Source organism: Lotus japonicus, chromosome 5 (assembly GCF_012489685.1).
Source record: "Lotus japonicus ecotype B-129 chromosome 5, LjGifu_v1.2".
Lineage (NCBI taxonomy): Eukaryota > Viridiplantae > Streptophyta > Magnoliopsida > Fabales > Fabaceae > Lotus > Lotus japonicus.
Window position 1 is genome coordinate 35,773,651 of NC_080045.1, and position 13,619 is coordinate 35,787,269.

The 13,619-nt window shown below is 40.2% G+C and overlaps 1 long non-coding RNA gene across 1 annotated transcript; it reads right to left on the reverse strand.

Annotated features, from left to right (window-relative positions):
- Window positions 1-1,629: 1,629 nt before the first annotated feature.
- Window positions 1,630-3,475, reverse strand: LOC130720140 (uncharacterized). The gene is made up of 2 exons (XR_009012951.1): window positions 3,164-3,475; window positions 1,630-1,871 (listed from the first exon to the last, which is right to left on the reverse strand). It is a non-coding gene; the product is annotated as an uncharacterized LOC130720140 (long non-coding RNA).
- Window positions 3,476-13,619: the final 10,144 nt, after the last annotated feature.

Below are 13,619 nucleotides of genomic sequence, written 5' to 3' on the forward strand. Positions count from 1 at the left end.
GAACTTCCAGAACCTGCTGTGGCTGAACCTTGGTAGGTAGGCTTTTCAGAATAGTACACTGCTCTTGTACTCATTGATAGAGACATTTGCCTTTAACCAATGACTTCTGATCAGAGGAATGCTTCGTGTTGGAACTTGTGAAGCTTGGTGATCAGAGTCAGAGGGAAGCTTGGATCCTCTGATCTTCGTAACTTCTGCTTCTGGACCTTCAGAGCCTCTGGTCCTTCAGAGCTTCTGGTCTTCAGATCTTCCGATCCTCAGATCTTCTGATCTTCTGATCTTCTGATCCTCAGATCTTCTGATCTTCAGATCCTCTGATCTTCAGATCCTCTGATCCTCAGATCTTCTGATCCTCAGATCCTCAGATCCTCTGATCTTCAGATCTTCTGATCCTCAGATCCTCTGATCCTCAGATCCTCTGATGCTTAGATCTTCTGATCCTCAGATCCTCTGATCTTCAGATCTTCTGATGAATATATCTTCTAGTGTCAGAATCAGAACCTGTTTGTCAAAACACTCAAGACAAACGTTAGAGTATCATAATTGTTCATCCACAAATAAATACTTGTTATCATCAAAACATAAAGTTGTACCACATGACCAAATCTTGATCTTACAATCTCCCCCTTTTTGATGATGACAAAACCATGTATTTTGATGAACAACTCTAAACAAATAAACTGAATACATTCAGAGTATAAGGTATCAGAGTTAAAACTTATCCTGATGTGTATAGTTTATCTTGCTCCTTCTGAATCCAAGACTCGAGCTTGATTCTGAGCTAAGCTCCCCCTGAATCTAATACTTAATATCAACCACGTTAGAAGTATCTAGATTCTAAGCTATATTGAAGTATGTGATCAGAGTTAATTGAGTCATAAGATGTATCATAGCATTGAGAGAGATGACATCAATCATAATGTATCGTTAGAGCATAGAAATTGATCACATAAGGGAGTTGTCAAGATACTATTAGTTCTCCCCCTTTTTGTCATAAGCAAAAAGAATGAAGGTGGAAAAAAAAAATAATAAGAGCATAAGATGAAATACTCCCCCTCAGAAGGAATACCAAGGGATACTTGGCTGCTGATTAGTATATCTTCTGATGAGGGCAGAAGTTGTTCTGGTGACATCTTCATTCTGGACAAATTTTATCTTCAGATACTTCAGAATGAGAAGCTATGAACCTACTCTTCTTCTGATGACGCAAGTCAGAAGTTGTAGTAGCATCTTCTGATGTTGTTGCTTCTGGTTTGACAAGTTCTGAGTCTTTGTTTCTTTCTGAAACGGTCATGAAATTCTAGATCCCTTAGAACAAATGTCCTGCACGATGCTGGGACAATCGATTAGAACATCATACAACTGAAAGACCTGAACACAAAACAACAAACAACTAAAAGGAAACAAGACACAGGAAGTTGTTAACTGTAACGCCCCGATTTCTCGAGTGTTACTCAGTAACTAATTAACCCATTTTCGTAAAGAGTTTTCGTCGATTCACTTATTAATCTTCAATTAATGACAAACCTCTCATTGTACGAAAACTCTTGAAACATAACCTTTCCAAAAACACGCGGAAGTAACCAACATCGTAAAACTTTTTAAATAACCAACTGTAAAGAGTACGAATCAAAGGCCTGAATGAAAATAAAGATTACATCAAAACTTGTTCATTCGAATTTAAGCAATAAAATTGTTCGATACCAACACTTCGGAAACTCTCAACCCCAACAGAAAACAAAAGACTCTCAACCAAAACCCTATTCCTTAGCCTCTTCCTCTTCCTCTGAAGTGTAGTCGTCCTCCGGTATTGGCACGTCACGTAGCATCAACTCCCAAGAATGAGTCATCGCCATTATCTTCACGACCATCTACCCCCCCCAAATAAACACATAGCAAACAAGCAGGGTCAGGTCCAACAAAAAGAATGATAATGACAAAATCAACAACAACATATATAATATAAGTACATTATATGTCTTTTATGGGAAAGAGTCAGTTACTAACGGAATCTCACTTCACACAACCCACCAAAACTTCCATGGCCATAATCACGATCATCCGCAGATGAACAAATCTCGGAGGGGACTCACCGTACAACCCTCAATCATGTGGGGGGACTCACCGTCCGCCAGACTCACCGTCCGTCCACAGAATCACAAGGCGACCGCAGTCAGCCAATCACGTGGGGACTCACCGTACAACCCACAAAACACCCTCGCGTGCAAGGTACCATCGTTCTCATGGTCCATAGTCCTCACCAGACCTATGTCCAATTATTCACATTTACTTGCAAGCGAGTTTATTACACTTTTCTCTTTGTTAAGTCTCTAAAATCAATCCTAGAGTCTTATCATACTCTTTATACAACAACCTTCACAACACAACATTCACGGGTTACAAGGGAATTACGGCTAGGTGAGCGACCCTTGAACCATTAACTCAGAAAATAAATATAATCCACGTAAAGGAACGCAAGAACATTCACTCATGCATAATATATCATCGCAACTTCAACATATTGACAGCAGAAACAACTTTCACAAAAATAGAGCCACAGAATGCATCTTTCAACCAAAAATCACGTATGATACCTTTCTAGAAAGCTATTTTAAATATCTACAACTCTCTAGTTACACACTTGTTCATTTGAGTCCCAGAATTAGGTGATATTAGTCCTTAAAGTTTCTGTCCGACACAGGGAAAAACAGCAAGTATGACAGTTACCCAAAACGACCTACAACACACAATACTAGACCAAAATTTATGATCTTTATATGCCTGGAAAGCTCTTTCGAAGATCTACAATTTGTATTTTAATCATTTCTTTATTTGACGACCAGAAACAAGTGAAAATAGGACCTGAAGTTTACTGTCCAGCACAGAAATCTGACAGAGAATGCATTTGCCATCAATTTCGTTTAAGCCATTCTATTCTAAGGGTTCTAAGTCATCTACCAGCATCAAATATAGTAACATGTTCACAGTGTAACCCAATATGACCTGGAAAAGTCCAGCACACATCGCATATTCAAAACCTCAAGCACATCAATCAAGTTCATACATAAAATCATGTCAAAGCATGGCAAGAATCATAATTTTTCCAAGAAAACTCATGATATAACCCCTATTCTACCCAAAAGATCCTAAGACCAGCCCTTACCTTGTTTGGTGATGGAAAAACAGAAGTTTGGAGATGGAAAGAAGGTTCAAAAGCTGCTGTCCTCGTTCTCTATTTCCTCTCCCTCGCGAATCCCTCTCTACTCGCGCTCTCTCCCTTGCTCGCGTGCGTGACCGGCGACAATGGTGGTGGCTTGGGCGGCGGCTCCCTTCTCTTCTCTCACACGTTCTCTCTTTTCTCTCTTCTGCTCTCTCTTTGTTTTTCACGTGAAGGTGCTGTAGTGTATCTCTGTTTTCTGATTGTGGAAGAATAGGGTTTCCCCCCTTGGCTAAAATCCCATGCAACCCACAAGTGGGCTAGGGTTTTGTTTTCCACAAGCCCGACCCAAGTCCAACCTTAACCCACCAGTCTAATTACCTAATCAGACCTGAAACTTACTAAAACCTAAGCCCTCAAAGGTAAATTCATAATTAAATTCGGACTTAGAAGAAAAACAATGTAATAATCCCGCTGGCACTGTACAGCCGGAACTACGTTCACTAAAACGGGGATATCTGGAGCTACAGATATCGGATCGACACGAAACCACTTGGAGAATTTTCTAGACTTGAAGGGCTACAACTCTCATGAAGGAAGTGTTCCCAAATGAAGTCGTTAAGACCCTCTAAAAATTCACACAAGTTGACAGTTCTAATCTGCCAGTTATCAAACATAGCCAAAAACTTCAATTTTATTCAAACTTCCATAAAATTGTTCCAAATTGAACTTAGGGCCTTACATTAACCCAGTTCGGTGAAACTACACCTACGTCTGGTTAGCTTTCGCCCAATGAAAAGGAATTCCACTATCTCAAGAACTAGGTATTACAGACCCACATGAACACATCAAGTTCATTGTTCTTAACCTAATCTACCCAGTGGTATTCTACTTAGAACCACAGCCTAAGTATGAGAGCCCCTCTCACTTTTCCTCAATCACTGCCACAGTGATTGGTGAACAACAATAACACAGAGTTTGTTTGACACTCAAACACAACACAGAACTCAGTCTCACTTTATAGAATCAGTGAGCAAGACGAGTTCACAACTAACAAAGACAAAGAACAACTTACACTCTTAAGAACACTTGATCTTCAAGGTAATTCTCTCGATCAACTTCAAGCTTCAGGTCTTTGTCAATATATACTTCAGCAGAGGCGGCTAGGGTGTATTTGGGCTGAAGAACACTATGATCCAACTCATATCAGCAGAGAATCTTTCAAGATCTGATATGAGTGATCAACAAGTAAAAATAGAAACAAATCTTTTTAATCACAGATTTGCTTCAACAATAACAACCCGCAACTGGCTCCCAACACACAGTTACTTGACCTTCAAGTAAGCACAGATCATACCATAAAGCATAACCACAAGGGACCCACTTGCATGCCAGCAGGGGCGGATGTCCTGGCCTTCATCAAGGCAGATGTCACAACATCGGCTAGGACATCAGGTTGTTTTTAACAAAATTGATGACAACAAAGGAACAACAATCTCCCCCTTTGTCAAATTTTGACTAAAAACAACTTCACTACCAGAGAGGGAAAAAATATCAAAATCATCAGAGTCAGCAGCAGAAATACTCCCCCTCAAACCAATGCATCCACAACAGCCAAAACATGGAGGAACTCCCCCTCAAAAGATGCATCCAAATAAACACTGCATAAAGTATATAGAACCCATATGCAACACAGTACAAACTAAGCAAGCACACTTGGTACTACTTGAACAGAAGCTAGCTTGTAGCACTTGAACACTTGAACATAAAATATCTCCTGAACTGGTCTTGTCTTGACAAAGCTGCATACTTATTACATAACATAACCAGAATACCAAGTCTTAAAAAAAACAAACCACAACAAACTACTACTCCCCCTTTTTAGCACAAATTTGGCAAAGATGGAAAGAATTTAACCAAGGCCAACTAAAAATCAACTAGGAGATGCACTAAACACCAGAAGAAGAGGAGTGTTCCTCATCATTTTCTGCAGATCCTTCCCTCTCAGCATCAGCTGCATGCTCACCCTCTTGACCAGCTTCCCCTTGGAGAGTTTGAATGAGAGCATCCACCTTAATCTTCCTAGCAGCAGCAACCTGATCGTCTCTTGAAGTTCCTTGGAAATGGCCTCAAGTTCAGCAATGACACTGTGAGTGCCTGAGGCAGACATAGAGGCAGGAACAGATGTCCTACTGGATGGCAGATCAATGTCCAGGACATGAGGGTCCAGGAACAACCATTGGTCCAAGGTGATGGGAGGGCCTTTAGGCACAGGAACATCATCAACAGTGAGGATATTAGGATGTTGTTTCAGAATGATAGCAGTCAGTAAAGAAGGAAAAGAGATGGGGAGTTTCACTGCACATGTATCTGCATGCTTCAAAGTTTGGGAAAACACAAAGTTGCCAAAGTCATAAGCAATTTCAGTCCCAATGCGATAGAGAAGCTTGGCAAGCATAGCAGAAACAGCAGACGTATGGTTAGAGGGAACCCAATTCACCACTCCAATCCTATTCAAAATAGCATACTTCACACTCAGAACCCCAGTTGACAGAAGCTTCTTAGCAGGCCACTTCTTTACTCTTCCAGCAGTCAATTCCTCAGCAACCGTATCCAGAGAAAGTTCTTCTTCAACAAATTCAACCACACTTCTTCCAAGGGTTTGGTTGATGATAGCAGGAGAGAAATTCACACACTTACCCCTGACAAACACTTTCCTGAATTCAGGACTGGCAGAATTATTAACATCATCAGAGAGATTGACAATAAATTCCTTCACAAGCTTGTCATAACATTTTCCTATGTTCATCACAGTCTGCCTCAACCCTGCTTTTGCTATCAAGGCAATGATCTCTTTGCAGGCTAACACATCAGAATCAATCTCCCTTTCTTTGGCAACACGTCTTTGATAGACATATTTCCATTTGAAGGCATTTTCTGGAGCATGAATAGACACATTATCTAGAGGAACATTAGGAATATCTGAGGGAATACGCTTACCAGAGAACATTTTCTTCTCAGAGGCAGTGATGTCCAGGACATCGCCTTCAACATCTGATTCAGTCTCCAAATCAATTCTGGAAACTTTATGCTTTATCCCAGTAGTCTTCTTGGCTTTCTTCCCTGATGATTCCACAGCTTTCTGCTTGCCTTTTCGTGACGCAGCGGTTGCCCTTAATTTTGAAGATCCAGTAGTGATCTTGGTTTTCTTCTTCTTGACAACAGGGGTTTCTTCAACAGATGCTCTTCTTCGCTTAAGCATTCTGGCAGCAACACTCGCCAGAGGCACATCCTCTGAATCTTCATCATCAGAGACATCATGAACAATGGGAGGGGTCTTCATCGATTCCTCTGACAAAACATCCATTGAGTTTGCAGCCTTGGAATCAGAACTCTTGGATGAAGAGGAAGAATCCTTTGAGAGTGAAACTTCCTTGGCAGGCTGATCAGACAATGTCGCGACATCGTCTTCAACATTTGCAGAGACAGAAGTATTGGAGACTTCCTCAGGCACAGGGGCTTCTGGGTTTTGCATTGGGGTTGCACGAGACTTGTAGTGCTTCTTGGAAGGAGTTCTTGAGTTCTTCTTAGATTGAGAGGAAGAACTTGTGTGCAAACCCATAACCCTAGCACCACCAGCAGTTCTCTCTATCTTTCCTTTCACAGACTCTTTCTTGCTTGAAGACATGATGAACTGGTAAAGCAAACGAACAAAAACAAGAAATTGAGAGAAATGTAAGTGATGAGAATCAGAAATTGTTAGAGCAAGATTGGCAACTTGTGGTGAGATTGTGATGAAGGCATTGGTGATGATTATATAGCAGTTGAGTGAGAAGGAAGCAATGATGTCACAACGGCAGTTAATGGTAGTTACGAGGAAACTAGCCGTTAGACAGAAAAGGGGCTTTAATTGCTATGCTTCTTCGAAGAGGCAAATCCCAAGATTTCCTCTTAATTTGTCAAATGTAGCAGCATCTAAGGGTTTGGTAAAGATGTCAGCCAATTGTCTCTCTGTGGGGACATGTTCCAAAGTAACAATTTTATCCTCCACTAATTCCCTGATGAAGTGATGTCTGATATCTATGTGTTTGGTTCTGCTATGTTGTATAGGGTTCTTGGCAATATTGATAGCACTCAAATTGTCACAGTACAATGTCATGACATCTTGCTCAACTTCGTATTCCTTGAGCATCTGCTTCATCCAAATAAGCTGAGTACAACTGCTTCCAGCAGCTATATATTCAGCTTCAGCTGTGGATAAAGACATGCAGTTTTGCTTCTTGCTAAACCAAGAAATTAAGTTGTTTCCAAAGAAGAAACACCCTCCAGATGTACTCTTTCTATCATCAGCACTCCCTGCCCAATCTGCATCACAATACCCTACAAGAGAAGAATTAGTATCATTTGTATAAAGAATCCCATAGTCACAAGTACCATTTATGTACTTAATGATTCTTTTCACTTGTAAGAGATGACTGGTCTTTGGAGCAGCTTGATATCTTGCACAAGCACCAACAACAAAGGTAATGTCAGGTCTGCTAGCAGTGAGGTACAACAAACTTCCAATCATGCTTCTATATAAGCTTTGATCAACATCCTCTCCCTGATTGTCTTTAGACAGCTTGATATGTGTAGCAGCAGGAGTCCTTTTATGTCCAGATTTTTCAAGTCCAAATTTCTTGACGATGCCCCTAGCATACTTACTCTGGGAAATAAACATTGAGTCTTCCATTTGTTTGATCTGAAGTCCCAGAAAGTAGTTCAATTCACCAACTAAGCTCATCTCAAACTCTGACTTCATTTGTTGGACAAAATGTTCCACCATCGTGTTCGACATCCCACCAAATACAATATCATCAACATATATCTGTGCAATCATGAGTTTTCCTCTTTCATTTTTCACAAATAGTGTCTTGTCTATTCCTCCCTTGCAATAACCATTGCTCACCAGAAACTCTGTAAGACGTTCATACCAAGCTCTAGGAGCCTGTTTTAATCCATACAAGGCTTTCTTGAGTTTGTAGACATGTTCAGGATGATGTGGATCTGTGAATCCCTTTGGCTGTTCAACATAAACTTCCTCATTCAGATAACCATTTAGAAAAGCACTTTTGACATCCATTTGGAATAATCTGAACTTCAAAAGACAAGCAACACCAAGCAAAAGTCTTATGGATTCCAACCTAGCCACTGGAGCAAAGGTTTCATCAAAGTCTACTCCTTCAATCTGAGTATATCCTTGAGCCACCAGTCTTGCTTTGTTTCTAGTTACTACACCATTCTCATCTGACTTGTTCTTGAAAATCCACTTGGTTCCTATGATGTTTACTCCCTCAGGCCTAGGAATGAGATCCCATACTTAATTTCTTCTGAATTGATCAAGTTCTTCTTGCATAGCATTTATCCAGTATTCATCTGTCAGAGCCTCCTTGACATTCTTGGGTTCTACCTTGGATATAAAACATTCATGAGCAATGTAGCTTCTAGCCCTGGTAGTAACTCCTTCTTTGAGGTCACCAATAATATTCTCTTGAGGATGATTCTTTTGAATTCTGATCGATGGAGCTTTATTTGCAGGGGTCATCTGGTGATCTTGCTCATCAGAACTGGTTTCTGATTCAATGTCGAGGTCAATAGTTGGGACATCGGCTGTGACATGTGGACCATCATCATCTTCAGTTGCACCAGTGTCTTCTCTTTCATTTGGTTGATCATCAATAGAGACATTTACAGATTCCATCATTACCTTTGTTCGGGAATTGTACACTCTGTAAGCTTTGCTGTTTGTAGAGTATCCCATGAAAATTCCTTCATCACTCTTAGGATCTAGCTTTCTTCTTTGTTCACGATCAGCCAGAATATAACATTTACTCCCAAAGATATGAAAGTGTTTCACAGTTGGCTTCCTTCCTTTCCAGAGTTCATATAGAGTGACTGTGGTTCCAGCTCTAATGGTTACTCTATTGTGAATGTAACAGGCTGTGTTCATGGCTTCCGCCCAGAACTTGTTGGAAATCTTCCTTGCATGAAGCATAACCCTGGTGGATTCTTGAAGAGTCCTGTTTTTCCTTTCAACAATTCCATTCTGCTGAGGTGTAATTGGAGCTGAGAATTCATGGCTTATTCCTTCTGAATCACAGAAGTCAGAGAATTTGGAGTTCTCAAACTCTCTTCCATGATCACTTCTGATTCTTACTATAGAGCAATTCTTCTCAGTTTGAAGTTTCAGACATAGCCTTCTGAATATGTCAAAGGTTTCTGATTTTTCCTTCATGAAGTCAATCCATGTGAACCTGGAATAATCATCAACACAGACATAAACATATTTCTTACCTCCTAGACTTTCTACCTGCATGGGTCCCATCAAGTCCATGTGAAGAAGTTCAAGGACTTTTGTTGTAGTTGGATGCTGAAGCTTTGCATGAGATGTTTTGGTCAGCTTTCCAATCTTGCATTCTCCACATATCTTTTCTTCATCTATTTTCAGTTTTGGTAGCCCTCGTACAGCATCTTTAGAGATAACTTTCTGCATACTCTTGAGATTGATGTGACCTAAACGTTGGTGCCATAGATTCAACTCATCCACTTTTGATATCAAACATCTAGACACTTGGGCTTTCTTTTGTGGAATCCACATGTAGCAATTGTCTTTGGACCTGACACCTCTCATCACAATCTCTTGATCACTAGTGGTAACCATGCATTCAGTCTTGCTAAACTTCACATCCAGATCTTGATCACACAACTGACTTATACTGATTAGATTTGCTGTCAACCCCTTGACAAGAAGAACGTTGTTCAGACTAGGAGATCCAGTGTTTACCAACTTCCCAATGCCTTTGATTTTTCCTTTAGCCCCATCTCCAAAGGTGACTGATTTACTGGAGTATTCCTTGAGATTTTCCAGATACTCCTTATTCCCAGTCATGTGTTTTGAGCAGCCACTATCAAAATACCAGTCTTCACTTGATGAGACTCTAAAAGATGTGTGTGCTATAAGACATGAAACTTCTCCTTTGGGTACCCAAGCTCTCTTAGATGTCTTGAGAACCTTCTGGATCTGAGGATATCTGTATAGCTTGAAGCAGTAGGGCTTAATGTGACCAAACCTACCACAATAATGACATCTCCATGGAATTTGAGCAGTAGCCTTCTGAGTAGTAGGATGTGGAGGCATATGTTGTGACATCGGGCTTGACCTCTGATAGTTCTCTGGGTTTTTAAACTCAGAGTTTTCTTTAGCTCTTACAAACTTCCTTGATGCTTTCTGATTTCCTCTACTCCCAGACTGGTAACTGAAACCAATGCCTTTAACACTCTTTCCTTGCTTGCTTGTTTCTTCCAGAATCTCTTCAAGCATATTAGATCCACTATTCAGCATACGCACTGACTTGTAGGTATTTTCCAGTTTGGCTGTCAATGTAGCTACTTTCTCTTGAAGATCAGCTATGGTTAACAGAAGCTTGGCTTTTTCAACAGTTTCAACATCCTTTAATTTTGAGTTCCATTTATCCAAATCATCTTGCAGTTTATCAATGGTCTCCCTTAGGTTTTCATTTTCAGTCTTAACTTGTTTCATCTCATCTTCTTGCTCCTTCAGATGTTTGCAAGTTTCCTTCCATTTAACATGTAGGAGTTTGTAAGTTTCTTCCAAATCCTCAAATGTCATTTCATCACCACTGGAATCTGAGTCATTGACAGCCCCTGAGAAAGCATTAACCTTGTTGACAGATAATTCTTCCTCATCCTCAGTATCTTCATCTGACCATGTCACTACCATGCCTTTCTTCTGTTTCTTCAAGTAGGTTGCACACTCAGATCTAATGTGACCATAACCCTCACAGTCATGACACTGAACACCCTTGTTTTGGCCTGATTTGTCCTCTTCTTTGACCTTTCGCTGGGAATTGTAGGTTTTATAGTTGTCTGACTTAATGTCCTGGACATTTGGCCTAGTCCTTCTGTCTATCTTCCTTAGAGCTCTGTTGAATTTTCTAGCAAGAAGGGCTAGAGCTTCAGATAGATTCTCACTTTCACTATCAGCATCATCTCCTTCAGTGGTGTTGGATACAAAAGCAATGCTTTTGGTCTTCTTTTCAGGTTTTTCACCCAACTTTAACTCATAAGTCTGCAGAGAACCAATCAGCTCATCCAATTTCAAACTGCTGATATCTTGAGCTTCTTCAATAGCAGTGACCTTCATTGCAAACTTGCTGGTTACAGACCTCAAGATTTTCCTCACAAGCTTTTCATCTGACATAGGTTCTCCCAGAGCAAATGAAGCATTTGACAGATCACGCACACGCATGTGATATTCAGAAATAGTCTCATCTTCTGTCATTGTCAAGTTCTCAAAACGAGTAGTAAGCATCTGGAGTCTAGACATCCTCACCCTGGTTGTACCTTCATGTGCTGTTTTCAAAATCTCTCAAGCATCTTTGGCAACAGTGCAAGTATTAATCAATCTAAACATGTTTTTGTCCACAGCATTGAAGATAGCATTCATTGCTTTTGAGTTTGCCAGAGAAGCTTCTTCTTCAGCACTTGTCCATTCATCCTCAGGTTTTTCTTCAGGAGTAGATGTACTTCCTTCTGCTTGAGCTTTGACAGGATGCTTCCAGCCTTTGACAACAGCCTTCCAAGTTTTGATATCAATAGACTTGAGAAAGGCTATCATTCGAACCTTCCAGTAATCATAATTGGAGCCATCCAGGATTGGTGGCCTGTTGATCGATCCTCCCTCCTTATTGTCCATGAGATCAAGAAAATATCTCCCTGGAGCTCACCCACATAGAACAGGGGTGCCTGCTCTGATACCAATTGAAATTCTAGATCCCTTAGAACAAATGTCCTGCACGATGCTGGGACAATCGATTAGAACATCATACAACTGAAAGACCTGAACACAAAACAACAAACAACTAAAAGGAAACAAGACACATGAAGTTGTTAACCCAATTCGGTGAAACTACACCTACGTCTGGTTAGCTTTCGCCCAATGAAAAGGAATTCCACTATCTCAAGAACTAGGTATTACAGACCCACATGAACACATCAAGTTCATTGTTCTTAACCTAATCTACCCAGTGGTATTCTACTTAGAACCACAGCCTAAGTATGAGAGCCCCTCTCACTTTTCCTCAATCACTGCCACAGTGATTGGTGAACAACAATAACACAGAGTTTGTTTGACACTCAAACACAACACAGAACTCAGTCTCACTTTATAGAATCAGTGAGCAAGACGAGTTCACAACTAACAAAGACAAAGAACAACTTACACTCTTAAGAACACTTGATCTTCAAGGTAATTCTCTCGATCAACTTCAAGCTTCAGGTCTTTGTCAATATATACTTCAGCAGAGGCGGCTAGGGTTTATTTGGGCTGAAGAACACTATGATCCAACTCATATCAGCAGAGAATCTTTCAAGATCTGATATGAGTGATCAACAAGTAAAAATAGAAACAAATCTTTTTAATCACAGATTTGCTTCAACAATAACAACCCGCAACTGGCTCCCAACACACAGTTACTTGACCTTCAAGTAAGCACAAATCATACCATAAAGCATAACCACAAGGGACCCACTTGCATGCCAGCAGGGGCGGATGTCCTGGCCTTCATCAAGGCAGATGTCACAACATCGGCTAGGACATCAGGTTGTTTTTAACAAAATTGATGACAACAAAGGAACAACAGGTCATGCTCATCTCTGCAAGATTTTTCAGCTAGCTTTGACTTGTCAGAGTCAAGCTTATTATTAACAGAGGGGTTCTTATCAAAAACCAATGATTCCTTGACCAAATCTTACTCTACTGATGCCTCCAAGATCAACTTTACCTTCAGGTTCAAGTTTAGGATCTTGGGACATATGTCTTTCTCCCGTCATGTGTTGCCTGCATCCACTGTCCTGGTTCCATGGTTGGAGTTTCAATGGACCTATTGAAGATATCTGCAACATATATAATCTTATCCCTAGGTACCCACTTTCTGGGTCTTTTCTTGTTAGTTAGCCCAGAAGTTCTGACAACTTTGGGTCTTTCAACAGGATAATATAAAGGAATTTGAGCATGATATTTTGACATAGAGAAAGTTCCTTTCTTAAGAGATGATGGAGCAACTTCAGAAGGTTTAGAATAACCAATGCCATATATTCCATTTCTGCTTACGCCATAGATCATTGAAGCCATTAAGCTTCTGTCTACGCTTTTAGCCAGGAATCTTTGAAAAGATTTTTCATATTTAGATTCATTCTTACTAACAGAGTCATCATAAGCAATAACTTCTTCTAACTTAACAAATTGTTTTTTTAGCACAAAGTTAGAGTTAACTAAAGCATGATTACTCACATTTAATTCAGAAATCTTTTTCTCATGTTCAGCAGAAGTTTCAGAGGCAGCAGAGAAATTATTTTTCAACTTTTTATGCTTAGTCAAGAGAGAGTTATATTTATCCATAAT